This window comes from Lepisosteus platostomus, chromosome 5, assembly GCF_059453375.1.
Source record: "Lepisosteus platostomus isolate fLepPlt1 chromosome 5, fLepPlt1.hap1, whole genome shotgun sequence".
NCBI classification, from domain to species: domain Eukaryota; kingdom Metazoa; phylum Chordata; class Actinopteri; order Semionotiformes; family Lepisosteidae; genus Lepisosteus; species Lepisosteus platostomus.
The window spans coordinates 43858613-43880719 of record NC_142615.1 but is presented as its reverse complement, the minus strand read 5'-3'; the positions used below and the strand labels follow the sequence as shown (position 1 = coordinate 43880719).

The following is a 22107-nucleotide window of genomic DNA, read 5'->3' as shown; positions in this document are numbered from 1 at the left end:
GGAGTCAACAAGCATACTTTTAGAATTTGATTAAAAGGGAATATAATATGGAATCGCGTATCTAAAGAATTTATTAACGGTATGATTATATTCGTGTACTGCGACAGGGCTGTGTAAGGCTGTTTCGCCTCCCTGTTCACGCGAGTTGTCTTGTAGCCTACTGGTCTAGGTGCGTGACTACCAACTGGCGGGTTGTGTGTTCGAATCCAGCTGGTGCTGGACTTAACTCTTAACAAACATTTCTTCGAAAAAATAGGTAAGCGATATTATGGACAATCAATTGACTTTTATATTTCAAAATATCGCAACATGATCGATATTTGCGATATTTTGAACATATCTTCCCTTCTGACAGCGGTTCCTGCTTCTAGTGTGTGTGTTTGTGCAACAGAGTACATTTTTATAGAGAAATGGAGGCTGGACAGTATGCGTTACAAAATAAACATTTATATTGATTTAAATCGTGTTCTGATTTAAATCGCAAATGCGTGTTTAATTATGTGTTTTTTAATCATAATCAGGCTAATGCATTTCTACATTTTCTGTATGAACCAGCTTAGAGGTTCATACAGAAAGACAGCTTGTGTTTAAATTGAGTGTAAGGTAATTTATGCTTCTAAAGTCATGGTCAGCATTTATTGTACTGTGCTGTAAACTTTTTCTGTGCCTAGTCACATTATTTTATAGCGTTTTTATTGCGTTATTAAATCCGGTGGCGCTGTGTGTTAGTTTCCTGACTCCCATTATTTAAACTGCGACACTGATCATTCATCTCTAAATAAACTTTATTTTATATAGCGTTTTAAGCGAATAGGTAATTAGATTGCTCTTAAACCTAATCGCTTTTTCTACATAAACACAGCGTGATTGCTCTCTGAAAATGCTTTTCCTTAAAGCGATTCGATTGAGGGAGTAGCCCAGCTACCACTTAACACTGTACTTCCTACTTTGAATACCTGTGAGACCGGTTTAATTCGTCACAGCCAGCACTCCGGGAGTTCATATTGCTTGACTAATTTTAAAAACTAAGTTATAAATGCAAACGCTTCCTCGGTGCACTGCTCTGGTACGCCGGGTCTTACACAGTGCCTGTTGGCAGTAAGCGTTACAATATACATACCCAACACTGCTTGTACCCATCTGTCATGCAAATAAAACACCTTGAATTGAATTGAATTGAGGGAGAGAGGGGGGTAGTGGGACAGATATACTGTAGACAGACTCAAGGCAAATAAGATACTTATGGGTACGCAGGCATTCACGACAGCAACATACGAAACGTTTGCACGTACTGTATAGTTAAGTTATAACTTGGTTTTCAAAGTGCAACGAAATACAATATTGTTGTTGCTGCTGTTCTGGTTGTTTTTATCCCGTAAAGCGTTTTGAGAAGCCACCTTTAAAGGCGATATATACTGTAAAACCGCTGATTCTTATGGAATGTGTTCCGCAGGAGATTCAAATTTTAATTTATTTATTTTTTAATCGCGTATCTTAGGAAATTATTTATTGTCTTCATATTTGGCCAGGGCTTTAAAGAGAAGGCGCGCCAAAAAATGTCGGTGCCGTCGTCTCCGCTTTAAAGGTACCCCCGTGCTGGAAGAATTTGACCTCAGAACGTTTGCCCAGCGTAGTTATAGTGGACATAAAAACAAGAGTTCGCTGGCATTATATCCTAGAAGACACAGACCTGGGGAAAAGACCGTGAGCCTGTCTCTAAATACTAATAATACAGTATGTGATCTCCTGTCCCAGCCTGAGGAACAGACAGTGAGCCTGTCTCTCAATAATAATAATACAGTGTGTGATCTCCTGTCCCAGCATGAGGAACAGACAGTGAGCCTGTCAATCAATAATAATAATACAGTATGTGATCTCCTGCTCCAGCCTGAGGAACAGACACACAGACTGAGACTGTCTCTAAATACTAATAATACAGTGTGTGATCTCCTGCTCCAGCTTGAGGAACAGACAGTGAGACTGTCTCTCAATAATAATAATACACTGTGTGATCTCCTGTTCAAGCCCAAGCGAAGACACAGTGAGCCTATCTGTCAATAATAGTAATACAGTGTGTGATCTCCTGTCCCAGTCTGAGGAACAGACAGTTAGCCTATCTGTCAATAATAATAATACAGTGTGCGATCTCCTGTCCCAGCCTGAGGAACAGAGAGTGAGCCTGTCTCTCAATAATAATACAGTGTGTGATCCTCTGTCCCAGCCTGATGAACAGACAGTGAGCCTGTCTCTCAATAAAAATAATACTGTGTGTGATCCCCTGTCCCAGCCAGAGGAACAGACAGTGAGCCCGTCTCTAAATAATAATAATACAGTGTGTTATCTCCTGTCCCAGCCTGAGAAACAGTGAGCCTGTCAATCAATAATAATAATACAATATGTGATGTCCTGTCTCAGCCTGTGGAACAGAGAGTAAGCCTGTCTCTCAATAATAATAATACAGTGTGTGATCTCCTGTCCCAGCCTGAGGAACAGAGAGTAAGCTTGTCTCTCAATAATAATAATTCAGTGTGGGATCTCCTGTCCCAGTCTGATGAACAGACAGTGAGCCTCTCTCTCAATAATAATTATACAGCGTGATCTACTGTCCCAGCCTGAGGAACAGACAGTGAGCCTGTCTCTAAATAACAATTATACAGTGTGGGATCTCCTGTCCCAGCCTGGGGAACAGTGAGCCAGACTCTCAATCATAATAATAATACAGTGTGATCTACTGTCCCAGCCTGAGGAACAGACAGTGAGTTTATCTCTCAATAATAATACAGTGTTATCACCTCTCCCAGCCTGGGGAACAGACAGTGAGCCTGTCTCTCTATAATAATAATTCAGTGTGGGATCTCCTGTCCAGCTCTGAGGAACAGTGAGCCTGTCTCTAAATAATAATAATACAGTGTGTGATCCTCTGTCCCAGCCTGAGGAAGAGACAGTGAGCCTGTCTCTCAATAATAATAATACAGTGTGTGATCTCCTGTCCCAGCCTGGGGAAAAGACAGTAAACCTGTCTCTCAATAATAATAATCTAGAGTGTGATCTCCTATGTTAGCCTGAGGAACAGACAGTGATCCTGTCTCTCAATAATAATAATCCAGTGTGGAATGTTCTGTTCCAGTCTGAGGAACAAACAGTGAGCCTGTCTCTCAATAATAATAATAATAATAATACAGTGTGTGATCTCCTGTCCCAGCCTGAGGAACAGACAGTGAGACTTTCTCTCAATAATAATAATACTATGTGAGCTCCTGACCCAGCCTGGGGAACATACAGTGAGCCTGTCTCTCTATAATAATAATTCAGTGTGGGATCTCCTGTCCAGCTCTGAGGAACAGTGAGCCTTTCTCTAAATAATAATAATACAGTGTGTCATTTCCTGCCCCAGCCAGAGGAACAGACAGTGAGCATGTCTCTCAATAATAATAATACAGTGTGTGATCCTCTGTCCCAGCCTGAGGAACAGACAGTGAGCCTGTCTCTCAATAATAATAATACAGTGTGTCATTTCCTGCCCCAGCCAGAGGAACAGACAGTGAGCATGTCTCTCAACAATAATATGAAAAAACTGTGTGATCTCCTGTCCCAGCCTGAGGAACAGACAGTGAGCCTGTCTCTCAATAATAATAATACAATGTGTGACTTCCTGTCCCAGCCTGAGGAACAGACAGGAGTGAGCCAGTCTCTCAATAATAATAAAGCAGATTATGATCTCCTGTACTAGCCTGAGGAACAGACAGCGAGCCTGTCTCTCAATAATAATAATACAGTGTGTGATCTCCTGTCCCAGCCTGGGGAACAGTGAGCCAGACTCTCAATCATAATAATAATACAGTGTGTGCTCTCCTGTCCCAGCCTAAGGAACAGTGAGCAGTCCTAATAGTTACCGCTTTCCTGATTTATCTCAGCAGCTTTAATTTCGCCTGAAGCGCAAGCAACTTGTGAGAACAGGTTGGGTTTGCTGTGCTCAACTGGCTCGGCATCTTCGTGTCGTAGCGCCGCAACGGTGTTTTTTTCTTTCCTTCTCTTTTCAGCCCGGAAGAAACATTTTACTTGTTCCTTTTGTAGCCTACGCATGCCGACGCCTGTGTTGTGTTGTGGATTTTCTCCTTCTTGAATTTGTACTCCTCCTCCCTCTCTCTCCCTACCTCTACCTCTCCCTCTCTCTCCCTCTCTCCCTACCTCTACCTCTCTCCTTAACCCCCTCTCTCTCCACCTCTCTCCTTATCCCTCGCCCTCCACCTCTCTCCCTCTCTCTACCTCTCTACCGCTCTACCTCTCTCTACCTCTCCCTACCCCTCTCTGCTCTCTTATTTTCCAGACAGAAATCCAGCTCCGTCCCTCCTGTGGAAGATTGGTGATGCAGGATGAGAGCCCCTAACCGAGAGCACTGCAGCGGCAGGTTCTGTGGTCTGTTTCAAATCAGCCCGCAATGAGACACCGAGGAGAAATGAAGAGCCCCAGTTGCGCTAGAAAATCACCCGGGAAAGAGACTTTCAATGTAGGAAAAAAAAGTCGTTAGTAACGGACATAATATGTTTGTTTTGTTTTTTTAATCGCTGCGATGTGTGACTAAGCTCATACTACTAAGAGTTGCCCACTTTGTCTAGATCTGGTAACCTGCTCGTCGCTGGTGGGCCAGATCGTGTCCCCCATCACTATACTGGGGCAATAGGACCCACACAGACCGCAGGGTGAGCACCCCCTGCTGGCCCCACAGAGAGGGAGAGGTAGAGGTAGGGAGAGAGAGGAGGAGTACAAATTCAAGCAGAGGCCTGAGTGGAGCACTGTCATATGGCCCTGACATCAGTCCCTCAACTCTCTGCATAAAGCAGTGTCTTATGACCATGACATCCCACCTCCACCACTCTCAGTGGAAAGCACTGTCGTATAACCATGACATCCCACATCCACCGCTCTCTGCGAAAAGAAGTATCGTCAGGCCCTGACATCCCACCCCCGCCACTCTCTACGTAAAGAAGTGTCATATGGCCCTGACACCCACCCCTCCACACTCTGCATAAAGTAGTGTCGTCAAGCCCTGACATCCCACCCCCGCCACTATCTGCGTAAAGCAGTACCTTCAGGCCCTGACATCCCACCCCCACCACTCGCTGTGTAAAGCAATGTCGTTTGGCCCTGACATCCCACCCCCGCCACTCTCAGCATAAAGCAGTGTCTTACGGCCCTGACATCCCTCCCCCACCACTCTCTGCGTTAAGCTGTGTTGTCAGGCCCTGACATCCCACCCCCGCCACTCTCTGTGTAAAGCACTGTCGTATGGCCCTGACATCCCACCACCGCCACTCTCTGCGTTAAGCTGTTTTGTCAAGCCCTGACATCCCACCCCCGCCACTAACTGCGTAAAGTAGTATCGTCAGGCCCTGACATCCCAATCCCGCCACTCTCTGCGTTAAGAAGTGTCGTATGGCCCTGACACCCACCCGTCCACTCTGTGCTTAAAGCAGTGACGTCAAGCCCTGACATTCCAGCCCCTTCCCCCCCGCGTAAAGCACTGTCATATGGCCCTGACATCCCACCCCCGCCACTATCTGCGTAAAGCAGTATCGTCAGGCCCTGACATCCTACCCCTGCCACTCCCTGCGTAAAGCACTGACGTATAGCCCTGACACCCACCCCTCCACTCTCTGTGTAAAACAGTGTCATATGGCCCTGACATCCCACTCCCGCCACTCTCTGCGTAAAGAAGTGTCGTATGTCGTATGTCGAGGTGAGGTGAGGTGTGACACGCCGGAGCCCCGACGCTGCTAATGCGGAGCACTTGTTGAACTGGCATTGAAAGGACGTGTGCGCACGGAGCGAGCCTTCCCTGCGGCGGAGCGTGGAAACTTTCTCTCAGCGCTGCAGGAGTTGTGTGCGCTGCAGCGGTGCCGAGAGAACAGCACAGAAGGCAGCAGGCTCTGGAGAGCGGGTAAGAGACGGAGCCTTGTGGGCAGGCGAGCAGGCCCGTTTTTTGGAAATTACTGAAAAGGCTCCGGTGTTTGTTCGGTTTGTGGCAGGCGCACGACGCGAGCTTGCGTAGCAATCTGCCGGTCTGGTGTTATGCAAATGAGGCCGAATTGCATCCCGGGACATGCTGCGAATGCGCATTGGCGACTGCAGATGTGTAGGAAACGGCGCACTCGTTTTCTCGTTTTGCCCACCCTTTTGAGTGTTAGTGTGGCGTGTGAGTGTGCGAAAGAGTGGGCCCGGCAGGAGGCAGTGGCGTGCGTGGCGAGGAGCTGGCCTAGGCTGCGCGCTTTGTGCTGTGGGTGCTGGCCGCTTGCAGGGCCTTATACAACTTATACTTACCTGGCAGGGGTGATACCTTGATCATCCTGTAGGTGGAGTAGTTGGATTGTTTTCTTGTTTTGTGGAAGCAGTGTTTGTTTTGCAGTTTACGAAATGACAACTTTTGGATCCCGCAAGAATGTTGTGCGTTTTGAGCTTTTGGATGACCTCTTCATGGATCGCATGCAGTTCAGCAGAAAAGTGTTGCAGAAGGAACTTGGCTTTGAACCTTGGCACTTGGATTTCATCTTCGCTTTCCCAGGTCAGAAAGCATTTGAGGTTGTTTTTGCTACCTATTCTCTGTTTGAACAATGTGTGGATGTGTTTGAGGCAAAAAGAGGGAGAGTTCCTGCCCTTGAGAAGATCAACTTGCAGCCTCTGACACAGAGAGAGAGGAAAACGGTGCATGTTGTTATGTTCTCGGATCTGGCAAAGACGGAGGACATTCACACCTGGCTTAACCAGTACTGCACCGTCCACCATGGAACTGAGGTTAGAGATGTTGACGGTATAAAAACAGGAGCAAGGAAATTCAAGGTTTGCTTGCTACCGGACAATGTAAATGGAGGCTTAAGGCACCTGCCCTCTACAATCCGGCTGGGCGCCTGCAATGGCTATGTTTTTTATGTGGGACAACCAAAAGTGTGTCGGTGCTGTGGGACACCTGGCATCGTCCTGCATTGATAAATGCTGCAAGACCTGTGGCAAACAGGGACATTTAGCCTCCGACTGTTCAATGCTGCCAAAGTGCAATTTATGTGGCTCGAAAGGACACGTTTTTAAGAACTGCCCTCACGCCTACGCCAATAAACTCAAAATGAGAAAGGATGAGGCAGTGCTTGTTTCAGCCAAACCGGCCCGAAAATCCAAAGCAAACAACAAGTCAAACAAAGAACCCTTGTTGGACAAAGACTCTCAGCCTCCAGCCAGGATCAGTCCTGCTGTGCTCCGGGGCCGGTGGAAGAGAAATCCACTACGCCCCCACAACCGCAGACTGCTCCAGACAAGCACGAGGGTTTGAAAACCCCAAAGAACAGCGAGGACCCCTCCCCTACTCCTGCTCCTCAGAACGAGGGCCAGTGTGGGGCCCCCCGGTGGAGCGGGTCCAGCGAGGATACCCAGGATTCAGCGGAGCTGCTTTTCTCAGACTCTGCAAGTGCTACAGATGTCCTCCTCTCCTCCATCCAGTCCATCACGGAGGATCTGCAGCAGCTGGTGGGTGAGGGGGAAGAGGAGACTGGTGCATCGTCTGCACCCCTTTCCCCTCAGTGCTCCCAGGAGCTGGACTTGAGGAAACGGAAAAATGACTCTGTTTTCTCCCCGAGCGAGGAGGAAGGAGAGCATGGCGATGGGGACAGCTGGAACCCCTCCACCCCTCCCTCTACCCCCTTCCTTGAAATGGACTCCGTGAACGCTTTTACTGCTGCCACCCTGATGAAGGCTCATTCAGAGGATTGCTGGCAGGAAATTGGTAAGAAGAAAAAGAAAAGAAGAAGGTAACAGGTGAGACAGAAGAGAAATGTGTTTCGTAAAGACTGGTTCCACTTTCTAATGTAATATGGCTCTAAACATAATTTCTCTTAACACCAGAGGTATCAATGACAGAGTTAAATGCCAGTCTGTCTTTGATTACCTCCAGCAGAGAGAAGGAGATGTGTTGATATTGCAGGAGTGTGCTTTAGCCTATCAAGAGAGGTATAAAAGCTTTGAAGATAGGTGGGATAAAGGCCCTTCTGTTTGGTCAGGGGACAATAACAACAGAGCCTCTGGCGTGGCCATTCTTTTCAAAGGACGGGCATTCAAACTGAAAAGTATTCAGAGGGTCATAGATGGCAGGTTGCTGTGTGTGGATGTGGAATGGGGGACCGTTAACCTGCGGCTAATCAATGTGTATTGCCCTACTGACGTGGGAGGAAGGGTGGAGCTACTCAAGGCACTCTCTCCCCTATTGTTATGTAGCACAGACGTGATAGTGGGAGGGGATTTTAATTGTATCTTAGAGTACATAGACAGGCAGTCTAGCTCTCCGATAAAATTGGATTCCAGCTCACTGGCCCTGCAAAACTTAGTTCATCTCCTCTCTCTGCTTAGTTCAAGGGACTGTCTTTGGCCCAGGCCTCTGGAAACTCAACACAAAGCTGCTAGAGAACGAGGGGGTAGTATCCCGCTACAAGGAGAAACTATCAAAGTGGCTGTCCTTGTAGTGTCTTTACGGGTCAGTAGGAGAGTGGTGGGAGGAGGTGAAGGTGAGGACAAGGGCCTTTTTCGTGGCTGAGGGGAGGAAGGCTGCTGCCAGACGGAAAGGAGTGCTAGCCAGGAAACAGAGGCAGCTGCAGCGTCTCTACACGATGCTGCACAGTGGCTTCGATGTGCTCAAGGATATCACCCTTTTAAAAAAGGACATCCGGAGCATAGCCGAAGAAAGTAGTCGAGGAGTGCTTTTAAGAAGCAGAGTGCAGTTCTTGGAAGAAAATGAGAAGTGTACTCGCTTCTTTTTCAGGAAAGTGGTAGGCTCCAAGTCTGTCATGGAAAGTGTAGTTGATGAGGAGGGACGAGAGAGAACAGAGCCGAGTGCTATCCTCTCCTGCACCGAGGCCTTCTAATCAAGACTGTACAGCTCTACAGAGGTAAAGGATGAAGAAATTCATTTTTTTACCTCAAAGCTAGAAAACGTTTTGAGTGAAGAAGATAGGGAAGTACTTGAGAGGGATTTGACAGTAGAAGAGCTGAGACAGGCTATGGAGAGCTTACAGAAGGGGAAAACTCTGGGTGCTGACGGGCTCCCTAAAGAATTTGATTGCACCTTTTGGGATCTGCTTCAGGATCCGCTACTGCTCCTATTCGAGGAAAGTTATAAGATAGAATTGCTGCCTGACTCCTTAAGAGAAGGCACTATCTCTCTCTTGTTTAAGAAAGGAGCAAAGAATGACATAAAGAACTGGAGACCCCTCAGCCTGTTAGGCGTGGACACTGAGATCCTGTCCAAAGCCCTTTTCCTGCGCCTACAAAATGTAGTGGCCTCACTGGTAGGGAAAGAACAGACTTGTGGGATAGCAGGACGCCTGATGAGCGACAACCTGGCCTTGTTGAGGGATGTCTGTCTGTACTCAGAGGATCGCTCCCTCCCTCTGTGCATTTTAGGTGTAGACCTAGAAAAGGCCCTTGACCGCATAAACCGGCAGTACTTAACATCGGTACTTGAGCACATCAAGTTTGGCCCTATCATGAGAAAGTGGATTAACCTGCTGTACACAGGTAGCAACAGCAGAGTAATGGTTAATGGCAATAGATCACGCCCCTTTGAAGTCTGTTCAGGGGTGAGGCAGGGCTGCCCATTATTCCCCTTGTTATTCGTTTTGGCTATGGAGCCCTTAGCCTGTGCCTTGCGCCAGGATCAGGCCATTAATGGGATACCAGTGCCTGGAAGTGGGAGAGGAGAGGTAAAGACATCTCTATACATGGATGACGTCACCCTGCTCCTCTCTGACAATGCCTCAATTAGCAGAGCTCTGCAGTGCTGTGATCGTTTCTCTTTGGCTTCCTCTGCAAAAATTAAGAAATCTAAGAGTGAGATTTTTTATCAGAACTGGAGGGAGCCAAAAGAAGGACATGATCTCAGGCTGCAAGAGAAGAGAATTAAGGTCCTGGGGGTGTATTTTGGAGAACAGATGGGAACAGTAAATTGGCAGAACAAATTGCCAATCTTAAACAAAAAACAGATGCAATGGAAGGACCGAGACCTCACCATGACAGGGAAGGTGCTGGTCATCAAAGCCGAGCTCTTGCCTGTCTTGAATTTTCTGGCTTCTACCTTCCCAATCCCACACCGTGTTGTGACGGTGCTGAGGAGATTGATGTTTCAATTTCTACGGGGTGGGAAACAGGAAAGACTCAGAAGGGAAATAATGTACAGGCCGCTACCCTCAGGGTGGAAGTCTGTCCCAATATTGCTACGAAGCTGCTGTGCATTTTCCTGGCCTCTGTGCTGAGAGGCTTTGCAACAGCACCTGCAGCGCATACCTGGACTTATTTTTCCAGGCTCTGGGTAGGTAGGGAGGTGTTCAGAGTGTGGGGTGTCAGACCCAAGCTGGATGTCCCACTCTCTGACACATGCCCTGCAATTTATGGGACAGTTAAAAGTTTTCTAAGATCTCACCCAATTGGCCATATTCCCCTCCGAGATGTCAGCATCCAAAAACTGGAAGATTTCGTTGCACCCCAGAACAATAGGCAGACCCCTGTGGGCATTTTAACATCAGCCCAAATAAGGAAGGTGTAGAAACACACATCCTCTAAGTTTCTGTGCAACATTCACAGAGATTTAGCCTGGAGTGTCGTCCACCAGTGCTTACCGGTACGAACTTTCTTGTACCGTAGGGGCCTCACCCCCAGCCCTCGCTGCGATAGGGTGGGCTGCGGCGAGGAGGAGACTGTGACCCATCTCCTGTGGTCCTGCTTTTTTGCTAAGGCCTTCTGGGCACAGTTTGAAGATTGGTTGCAAGCTCTCTCGCCCCAATTTACCCTGACCGCTGCTTTCGTCATATACGGCATCTCTCCTGTAAAACTTCCTCCTGACGTGTTTGACAGGATCTGGGCCGTGGTGAACAGTGGGAAAGACGCCCTGTGGAGAGTGAGGAACATGGGGCTGTTCAAAGGCATCGAGGTCCTAGTCAAGGCAGCAGGTAGCCTGGCCCTGTTCATCACCCGAGAGAACTATTACCTCAGAGATCTGTGGAGAAAAGGGAGGGAGGAAGCAGAAAATCTGTGGGAAATAGAGAACATAGGTCAATATCTCAAGAAACTGTAAAAAACATTATCATGTTTAAGTAAAGAATGTGATTTGCACCAGAAAAAAAGAAATTGTTGCTATGTAACTGGTACCGTGTCAAAATGTAATGAGATGTGATCATATATACTGTTTTAAGTACGTATATTAATGTAAAGCTTTCTAATTTGTGATGTCCTGTGTTTTTTTTGTGAAAAGAAAATAAAGTTCTTAAAAATAAAAAATCGGTTCACCCAGGGCAAGGCTCGGCCATTAAACTCCGGCTGTACTGACCCCTGCGAATTCCCCAAATGTGGGAATCTCGACTGCATAATTTCTGGTAGTGGGGGACTGCGTTGGCGCTCTCCCCTGATGTGCTTGGTCCAATATCAGATACAGAAGAGTTACGACACCACGAGCTGCGATAGGATCCCAGTTCGAAAGGAGTCGATGCCACTGCTGGTTCCCAGTTTCTTTTAGTTAGAGATCCGGAGAAGCATTTCAAGCTGGTTACACTACTCTTTCCGGACATTCATTCCCTTTTCAAAGTGAGTCTTTTTGCTGTAGTCTGCATTATTTAGGCTCATATCGAGGTTAGCCTTTATTTGGTCATGGGGGGGCCTCGGTACTGTATGCTAATTCTCAAGACAGTTTCACCCGTTTTCTGATTGCTAGATTCTCTAACAGTGCAGACATGTCAAAAAGTGAATGGCTGTACCTCTATTTCATCCATGCATCCGTGCTCAATGAATGAAATCAGTAATAAATGAATATATGTATAGTTATACGAAAAACAAGTGGTTTATTGACTCATCTTCATTTGCAGATTTAGAGGCAGCTTCGATATTCGTTTAACAAATGGGTTTTTTTATATGTATGAGTCACACACATGCCATAGCAACAAAACATCTATGCAAATGAAGCTATAGATCACTTTTCTTGGAAGTGTTAAATGTCCATACTTCAGGCTTTCCTCCCAAAGCCTACGGCACCAATCCAGCTCATCCAGCTCTGTCTATAGAGAAGCCAGGGTATCGGCTTGTTCCACACCCCACCTCTCTCTGTGTACAGTAGAGCCTTCTGTCCTGACTGGAGGAGCTCATCCAGCTGTGTTTGGAGAGAAGCCAGGGTATCAACTTGTTCCCCCCTCCCACCCCTCTCTGTGTACAGAAGAGGTTCCTGTCCTTACTGGAGGAGCTCACCCAGCTGTGTCTGGAGAGAAGCCGGGGTATCGGCTTAATCCACACCCCCACCCCTCTCTGTGTACAGTAGAGCCTACTGTCCTTACTGGAGGAGCTTGTAGGCATCCTCTCACGAGGCACCAATAAATGTAGGTGTCTTGTGCATTTACCGGGACAATTATTAATTGTAGCAGTAAGTCACAAAATGATTCTTTGATGGTTATTAGAAGAGTGAGCCAGCGGGATAACTCAGCAACGCACACACATGGATACTAATACACAAGAATACATTTATTATTACATAAAATGTGCATATCAACATAACAGATCTTATAGTGACGGTTAGCAGAATACAAAAGGTATATATTCAATCACAAAGAGTTACAAACCAAGAGGGACATACATTCCGTATATCATTCATTTAGACCGTTTTGTAAATGAACTTTGTTACAACTTGTACATTAGATACTCAAAAGCAAGTACAGGACTCATAGGAATTAAATTGATATCAACTCAGGTTAAGGTAACAATTGAATTCTCGAGCTGTAATGCCGAATGTTGAATACTCGTCCAATCTGTGGGGGTTCAGATCTCCTGTGGACGCAAAGAAGCAGTGGCAGGCTGTTCGACATGAGAGAAGGAGAAGAGAGATTTCTGCTGCGGTGCGCTGCTGATGCTCTCTGAAGACCGGCTAGTTAGTGTTGGCTGAAACTAGCGAGAGATTGCACACAGAAAAGTGACTACAGATCCGAGCAAGTCACACTCTTTAGACAGGAAGAAGACCGGTTAGTTCCCGAAATAGCGCTAGTCCTGAATACTGATATTCAGCTGTCCACAGTTCCAAAAGTAGTTCACTCGTTGATCAGGTGAGCGTTCGCGGTGGGTTCACGAGGCTTGCTGCTGGGCTAACCTCGGGTGGATCCTTTGGTAACACGCTGGCAACCTCCGTTCTCGACTCTTAGAACAAGGAAAAGTCCTGGCACTGGGACACATTGGCCGTTACGTGACTGTCTGAGCTGAGTCTGAGGATGTCCAGGAGGAGCTGGAGTTTTACCTGGAGGAACTACGGTCGCTCATTGGTTGAAAGTTCCATGGGCATTCGAGAATCATTTTGTGACTTACTGCAACAATTAACAATTGGCCCAGTAAATGCACAAACCCCTACATTTATTGGTGCCTCGTGAGAGGATGCCTACATTTATTGGTGCCCAGTGTGAGGATGAGTAACCATGCACTCATCCTTGGGTGTAAACCACTTGGGATGAGACTCTCCCTTGGAATCTCCCAGACAGTGAGGCACCAGAGATGACCATTAATTAGGGTGGCTGATGTGTCTCAGCTTTGGGAGTTGTTCCTTATCAGAACACACTATCAGCTAGAAAAACACCTTAAATGTGAACCAAATGGAATGGCCTCTCTGTGTCCAGCACCACTTGAGATGAGGGAGAGAGAGACTGGCAAACCAAAGGAGCAGCAAACTCAAGGTACAACGGTCTCTGTCCTGTGTGAATGCGCTGGTGGACTATTAAGCTACTTGACTGACTAAAACTCTTCCCATACTGACTACAGCTGAAAGGTCTCTCTCCTGTGTGAATGCACTGGTGTGATTGTAAGCGGCTTTTCAGACTAAAACTCTTCCCACACTGATTGCAGCTGAATTGTCTCTCTCCTGTGTGAATGCGCTGGTGGGTTTTTAAGTGACTTGACTGACTAAAACTCTTCCCACACTGATTACAGCTGAATGGTCTCTCTCCTGTGTGAATGCGCTGGTGGGTTTTTAAGTGGCTTGACTGACTAAAACTCTTCCCACACTGACTACAGCTGAACGGTCTCTCTCCTGTGTGAAGGTGCTGATAGGGTTTTGAAATGCTAGACTGACAGAAATGCTGCTTCTCCCTGTGCCATAATGGCAGTTTGCCCACACCATCTGAGCAAGGCCTTGAGTGATTCTTCCTCATCCCCTGATCGTGCTGGGGTCTCTTATTCTGCAAATGCTCCATGGAATGGCCTTGCTCTGTGTGATGGAACTGAGATTTGTTTTCGTCATTCGTCATGTGCTGCTCAGCAGTGTGAATCATCTGGGGCTCCTTCTCCAGCTCTCTGAGACTAAAACCGTCCAGTTCATTCAGTTGTTCCTCTCTTTGCCCAAGAACAGACATACTCTCCAGTTCATTAAAACTTTCAACGATTTTCTCAGTAACCAGATTATTAAACCTGTGTGTAAAGTCATCAGATACTAAGGGATCATATGATTGTTTGAGACTCTGCAATGACAGTCTCTCCGCTTGAACAGAACAAGGCCTAATTATTATCAAGCCCTGTAGGAGCTGCTTTTGCTCCTCCCTGTACTGACTCTTCTCAGTATGCTGTAAATCAGTACTGTTCTCTTCACCAGGTACATCAGTCTGCTGTTCTGCAGGGTCAATCAACTTGGGGTCCATGTCCTGCTCTGTAAGATTTAAAACATCCAGTTTTTCACTGTGCTCTTGTACAGAGATGCAGCCCAGTTCATTACAACCTTGTGTAATATTGATTGTGTCCAGATTATTAATAGTCTCTGTAAAATCATCACATACTAAGAGCCCAGGTGTCTCACTCTCAGGCTCTGTCTTCATCATGGGCACAGAGTCCAGATCCTTGACACTCTGTCTACTTTCTGTGTGCTGCTCACTAAGTGCCTCTTTCCCTTCTGCGGCAGTGACCTCTGTCTCCTGCATCAGCCTGTGCATCTCCACACTGTGCTGCAGTTCAAGAGGAGTCCTTTCCCCAGCTTTAATAAGAGCACTGGCCTCTGAATCTGTAAACACAAGACAAGACCTTTATAAGAATAAACTTTATTTTATAGTTTTATACCTTTAGAGGTGGCTTCTCAAAGCATTTTACAGAATGCCAAAAACAAAAAATACACAAACTTAGCATGACGAGAATACACAGTTAGAGGAGACAGTAGACAGTGGTACTAAGTAAAGTAGGAACAGAGGGGTACAGAACAGTTAAATAAAGGCTCTTCTGAAGAAAATGTTTTTGAGTCTGGATTTGGAGTTTAGAGAAGGTGACTCTCTGATATCCTTGGGGAGAGAGTTCCAGAGCTTGGGGCATAAAATTAGAAGGTCCTGTCACCCATACAATGTGGACGGGCTTGGGGGACAGATCGGAGAACAGAATTAGAAGAGCGAAGATTGCAAGGTAGGGAGTAGGGTGATAATATCAGACCAATATGGAGGTGTCAAGCCAAGCCAAGACATTGAGCGTCTTATAGGTGAGCAGGAGGATTTTTAAGTCGATAAATAACTTGACAGGAAGCCAGTGCAAGGACTCCAGGATAGGAGTAATGTGATCATTTGTACTAGACCTGGTCAGGATTCTGGCTGCTGAATTTTGGACATACTGCAGTTTGTTCAATGTGGATTTAGAAACCCCAGAGAGTAGAGCGTTACAGTAGTTGATTTGGGAGAAGACAAAAATTTTCAGCCACAGTTAGTGATAACACAGGGCGTAGTCGAGGAATATTTATGAGGTGAATGAAAGATGTTCTGACAACATGCTGCACATGTGGGTCGAATGTCAAATATCATCCCCAAGTTTTTCAGTTTAGACTGAAGCTTAAGTACAAGACCATCTACAGATAGAGTTACACATTGGTTGTACAAAGTTGATGGGTGGTGCCAATAAACACGACTTCAGTCTTGTCACAGTTAAAGGAAGGAAATTTTGAGTCACCCAAGTTTTTATATCGGGGATGCAAATTAATAGAATAGAGACAGCCACATCATCGTCAGGTTTGGTATGGATGGATATTTGAGTATCATCAGCATAGTAGTGATAGCTGAGGCCATGTGATCTTAAAAGCCTTAAACTACACACACGCATACTAGTACACTCACAATCAATTTGGGTTGTTTTAACATAGTGGAATAAGTGGGTATAAGGGCGTGTTCTGATTTAGCTTTGTCAGAAACATAACTACCATGCAAAAAGTAAGACTACTGTAATAATATCACAATTACATTACATTTACATTAACACTGCACTGAGAGAGAGGTTAATATAGACACACTGACTGGACACTACAGTGCATTAACACTGCATTGAGAGAGGGCTTAACACAGGCACTGCGACTGGACAAAACAGCACATTAACACTGCAACCAGAGAGAAGGATTAATACAGACACTCTAAGTCCCTTTAAGTCTACACTCTAAGCTCTAAGTCCCACACCTGAAGAAGGCTCCACAGCCGAAACGTTGTGTTTTCTTTCTTCTTTTTTTTCAGCATGGAATAAACCTATTACTTGTTCCTAAATTAAAAATGGATGACTAGAAGGTGACTATGACAGACACTTGACTTGACTAAGACTATGACTAAATCAAAAACTGGAAACTAAATGAACACTGCAAATAAGTACACAGAAAAGTAACACTCAGAATTAACAACTTTTCTAAGCACACATTACATTTGTTAGTATCATACACCTCTATTGACAGCAACAATCAGCATCGACCAGCAAATTCTTAATAACCACGTCAAGGTTTAAACGTGAAAACAGGGTGGTGTTTGGTCAAAGCCCAAGCACAGTCCTCAGTGTGCTGTTTATGGTTGAACTCTTGAAGCAGTGAATGGTTTAGGAAGTGAATTCAGAGGAAGACAGACAGTCTGATACAGAACTGTTTAATTACAGAGAGGCTCCCAGCTGGATCAGAAAGAGGTGAGCTGGTGATTCAGAAAAAAAAACCAAAGAGGGGAAAAAAGGCAAAAAGGTACAGAGAAAACCAGTGGGAGAAAATGAGATCGGGGATGATTTTCCACTAATTCATTAGGATGCGGGGATCAATCCCACTACCTCTCGCATGCTAAGCAAGCACTCTACCATTTGAGCTAATCCCCCTCGCTTCAAGTCTCTCGGCATCATGTCTTACCGCCTCTGCCCCTCTTACCGGGCACCGCTCACTGCCCTTGGTCTGCAAGGCAGTCCTTTCAAGTGCGATGACGACGCTGGGACCTTCGTTGCCTATTGTACGAGCTGAACTTTTGTGCTCATCAATTCAACGCTCTTTCCATCAACTCATCTTGTCTTTTGACGCTTCGTGTTTTGCGCTCCTTTGACTATCGGCATATCGGGTGACTGCAAACACTGAAGTTCTTGCTTACGGAGTGTGGAACATTGTTTTCAAGTGATCGCTGTTCTGTCATGTTGACGCCGAGTGAATCTTTCTTTGGCAACATGGGCAGGCTGACAGCAGTGCGAGCGAAAGTAATGGCAAATTTCTTGACTTATTTCTGAATGTGAATGTTCTTTAGAAAAGGGATGCGGCGTTGCTTCTCGCCCGTGTAAAGGTCACGCATTCCAGGCGTGGTTATGAGCGAACAGTTGCCGCAAGTGTTTGAAAAGAGCAAGAGAGGAAGCAGCCCTGCCCCGTGTGAGGATCAAACTCAGGCCCTTCAGATGACAAGACTGACGCACTACCAATTACGCCAACAAGCCCAGCTGCAGTACACACACCGGAAAGTTTGCCTCACATGGATTTCAGTCGCCCGTTCCCTAATCTTTAGACGCCCTCTGCGGAATGTTGCATTTGCCTTTTGATCTCACCGATACATTTTTGGTCTGTTTCTGTTGCGAGTCCGTCTTTCAGATCTCACCTAGCACAAGTCTCTGTGGCTGAAGTGGCCTCTCTGCTTCAGCATCGTGCCCTCACTCAGCCATTAAAAATGTCACTCGGACTTCTGACATGCTGACATGAAATGTCAAGAGAGAGTGGCGGAGTGACGCTTAAGCCAGAGAGAAGATGAAAAGGGGGTGTGGCTGCGAAACGCTTGACAGCTGCACGATGCTCTCCATGCAAGGTGTGACCACAGGCTGAAGGACACCTTTCGGCACATCAAGCTCTAAGCACACACCTGGAGGATGTGGGAATTGATCCTGCTACCTCCCCCATGCAAAGCAAGCTCTGTCCCATACAAGCCAACCCCCCTCGCTGGGGCTTATGGCTCGGCCTCACCTAGTGCCGCTTGTTCCCCTCTTACTGGGCACAGTTCACTGCCCTTCGTCTGCAAGGCAGTCGTGTAATTGCGGCTTTCTTGACTTATTGATGAAGGTCTGACTGGACGAGCGAATGACGCCTCTCCCTCATCCTCAAGCTCACTGACAGATTGAAATGGAAAGTGCTGCTGTGGCTCGTTGGTCTAGTGGTATGATTCTCGCTTAGGGTGCGAGAAGTCCTGGGTTCAACTCCCGGACGAGCCCTCGTGTGCTCTTTTCCTCCTCTTCCACAAGACTGGGAACTGATATCCACATCACTTCGCAGCGTCTGCTTATGACAAACGATGGAATGTGACTAATGACTGAACGAGCCTGGTGAATTCTCATCACGTGGCACAATGAGAGCGTGCAGTCAGCTGTCCAAGGCGGCAGCCTCATTGCTCGTTCAAAAGAACACGTACTGAAAACTCATCACCACTATGTCGTAGATGAGCACCGCGATCGCTTGTTGTCATGCGTCCTTACTTGGGAAATGCAGAAGCAAAAACTGCCCTCTCTCAGCCACCAAAACGTGTGCGGCTCGCCTTGCGTTCTCTGTGCCTCGCATATTTGTGGAGCTGTCTGCTCTTCTTTCTGTTGAAGTAATCAAGTTACGGGGCGTCCTGCAGTCTATGATGTTCTCACTGAGAGCTTTCAAGATTTGAAGGAAAACTACGAGCTTGATGGCTCAAGTCGAACGAATGTGATTGTTAAGCAATCGATGATCAAAAGCACGTCTTCTAACAATTCGTGAGAGTATTATCAGCACTGTTTTCACTCGGATATACTTTTCACTTGCTAAGCTGACAAATTGGACGAGAAAATGCCAGAGACGCACTCAGTGCAGACTGAGGTTGGGAAGGAGGTGTGGCCCTTCAACGCTTGACAACTGAAGGACATTCTCTCCGCAACGGAGGAGCACCTGTCAGAAGTCGCAGAGGCTAAACGAGAGCACTGGGCTTCCGGAGATCCAAACTCAGACCTGGAGGATGCGGGCATCGATCCCGCTTCCTCTTGCATGCTAAGCGAGCGCTCTACCGTTTGAGCTAATCCCCCTCGCTTCATGCTTCTCGGCATCATGTCTTACCGCCTCTACCCCTCTTACCGGGCACCGCCCACTGCCCTTGGTCTGCAAGGCAGTCCTTTCAAGTGTGATGACGATGCTGGGATCTTCGTTGCCTATTGTACGAGCTGAACTTTTGTGCTCTTTCCATCAACTCATCTTGTCATCTTACAGTCTGGGTAATTGGAGACTGCGCTGTTCTGCTTCCTATGGTAATATACGGGTTTTTCCATGAAGCCGTATTGAACAGTATTTCTCGCATTGTGAACATGTGCACACAGCGGTCCCCCGGGTTCCAGTTAGTGCGTAATTATGCATCGATGAAAAACGAAATTAGCTCACTGAAAGTTTGATGTAGAGAATGTGGAAATTTCCACAAGTTGTGGTCTTTAAAATGCATTTGGTTTGAAGACGTTCTGTGCTTCCATTGTGAAGATATGGACAAAACAATATTTGAGCGTGCTAAAAAAAAGTAATAAAAATGACAAAGTGAAGGCTGAGAAAGCATTCACAATGCATTTTATACACAAAGCAAGTGTTTTTGTAACTCTAAGAGATTTCGCGAAAGCACTACAGGCGTGCCAAAATCGTTTTCGAACTTCAAGCTAACTTTACCCCAGTCTTAGAGAAAGGACTGCCTTTCACTTCTCTGTGTTTTCTTTTTACAGCGCTGTGCACTTTTTCATTTCTCTCGCTTTCAGAGCCTCTGCACAGCACACGACTCGACATCAGGAAGCACATTGAAGTGAAAGCAGAAAGCGCTGCGACATGCACTGTGCAGATCCCGCCACACTAAGAGGTGAGTGGGTCTGTTCGATCACAGCGCTAGGCGAATCCCCAAACAGTGTGCGTGGCAACAAAAAAAGCTGCTCTGTTTTGAACTGGGGACATTTCACGTGTGAGGCTAACGTGATAACCACTACACTATGGAAACGGTGGGAAATTGTGCCCAGTGGCCCAGTGCTGAGCTTCGCCAATGCTATTCAGGGGCTATTCAGGGGCCAATGCTATTCGATGTGAATTGAATGCTATTCAACTCTCCAATGCTATCCAGGGGTGGAAAAGGGTGGAGCCGTGTGTGTCTTTTGTTCAAAGACACCCCCATCTCAGAGCCGGAAGTACAGACCTTCCTCCCGCAGGTCCACAAAGATGTTATTTTTTAAGAAGATCCTGCGAAAGTCGGCCATCCGCCTTTCAGCCCTGCAGTAGGCCAGGCTGAGAGAGAAGCAGTCCTTCACCCTGGCAATGTACAGCCTGACAAGGTCTGGTTTCAGGCCATTGTACATCATGAGGTTCCTCCTCTCCCAGACAGCTGTCCTCGTTAGGCTGAGGAGGAGGTTCACTAAAATGGCGTTAACCCCCCCCCTCAGACCCGCGGTACCCAAAGAGGAACAGCTCTTTCCAGGGCACCCCGTCAAGAACAGCTCCTCGAACAGAGCGAAACAGGCCATCCAGCAGATCCGTCAAGTACGCCCTGGCTCGAGCTGGGGGAAGATCTTACCCCAGAACACCTCTGAGACCGGCACTCTGAAGCGTTTTGCCACCATCAGCCTGTAGAACATGCTGGTGGTGCACCCCAGGAGGTCCACCCCACGGCCCCCCCACTTCACCCTCAGCTCCGGCCAGGCCGGGCCTGCTGCCCCATCTTGTAGATGGAGCTTCTCCAGCCAACTGTCCGGGAGACCGAGTTTGAGCTGCTCATAATCCTGACGGATCTTACTGACAGGCAGCTCGTCGTCGACCTCTCGCACAGCGTCGACAATAGCCTGGGTGGGCAGAAATCCGTCCTTTACTTCATAAAGAAGATCCTTGACCTTGGATATGCCAGCCTCGTAGAGCTGCCTGTTCCATCGAGACACCAGCAGGGGGTAGAGGAACAGAGGCTGTTCCAGAAGCTTTGCCCAGGTCTCCGGCGTGTAGGAGACATGCTGGGACATGAACTACCCCCTCGCCAGCAGGACCTCCCTGTAAAAGGAGGGCAGATGTTTTATCAACCCCGGAGTCAGCCTCACCAGGAGGGTCTCCTGCCCCAAGCCCCCGCAAGTCTCGAGGTAGCTTGCCATACCAATCTTCCAAATGCTGACATTATCCAGGTCAAGGAACTTCTTCACTACTTTCAGCCTAAAGCTTTTCAGCTTCAGGCCTACATCACACAGCTTCAGGCCACCCCTGGATTTTTCCCCAATGAGGGTGTCATGAGTGACCCGCGGAGGCGTCCCCTCCCACACGAATCCCACCACCAGTTGCCTAATCTCATTCTCTACCCGTTCAGGAAGAGGCATCACAGACAGTGGGTACCACAAGAGGGACAGGCACAGTGTGTTAACGAGCAGGACCCTTCCCTTTAGGATCAGGGACCTGTGTCTCCACCGATTTAGCCTGGCCCTCATCTTAATGAGCTTCTCCTTCCACAGGAGAAGCCCAGTGGCCTGCTCATCAGCGTTAAAGTAGACGCCAAGGACCTTCAGGTGACCCGTCTCTACCCTGAAAGGGTAGCTGAGGAGCGGGGCAAGGTCTGCCCTCCCCACTGGCATGACCTCAGACTTCTCCAAGTTTACCTTGGCGCCCGAGGCAGCGCAGTAGGCCTGCACCACCTCTAAAATGGCCGAGATCTCCGCCACCTCTGCCAACGTCAGTCTGGTGTCGTCAGCATATTGGTAGATCAACGAGGTGGCGGTGCCCCCAGGCAAGGTCACTGGAAAGAAGCTCGTGAGTGAACCATTCACCTTGACACAGGTCACGATCCCCTTGTACACGAGCCTCACCCAAGAGATGAAGGCCTC

The 22107-nt window shown here is 47.3% G+C and overlaps 1 protein-coding gene and 1 pseudogene across 1 annotated transcript in view; both read left to right on the top strand.

Moving 5' to 3' along the window:
* LOC148666845 (zona pellucida sperm-binding protein 3-like) overlaps window positions 1-22107 on the top strand; it is a 779162-nt gene that overhangs the window by 175578 nt on the left and 581477 nt on the right. The gene's annotated exons all lie outside the window — the stretch shown is intronic.
* LOC148666926 (U1 spliceosomal RNA) lies at window positions 11297-11434 on the top strand (annotated as a pseudogene).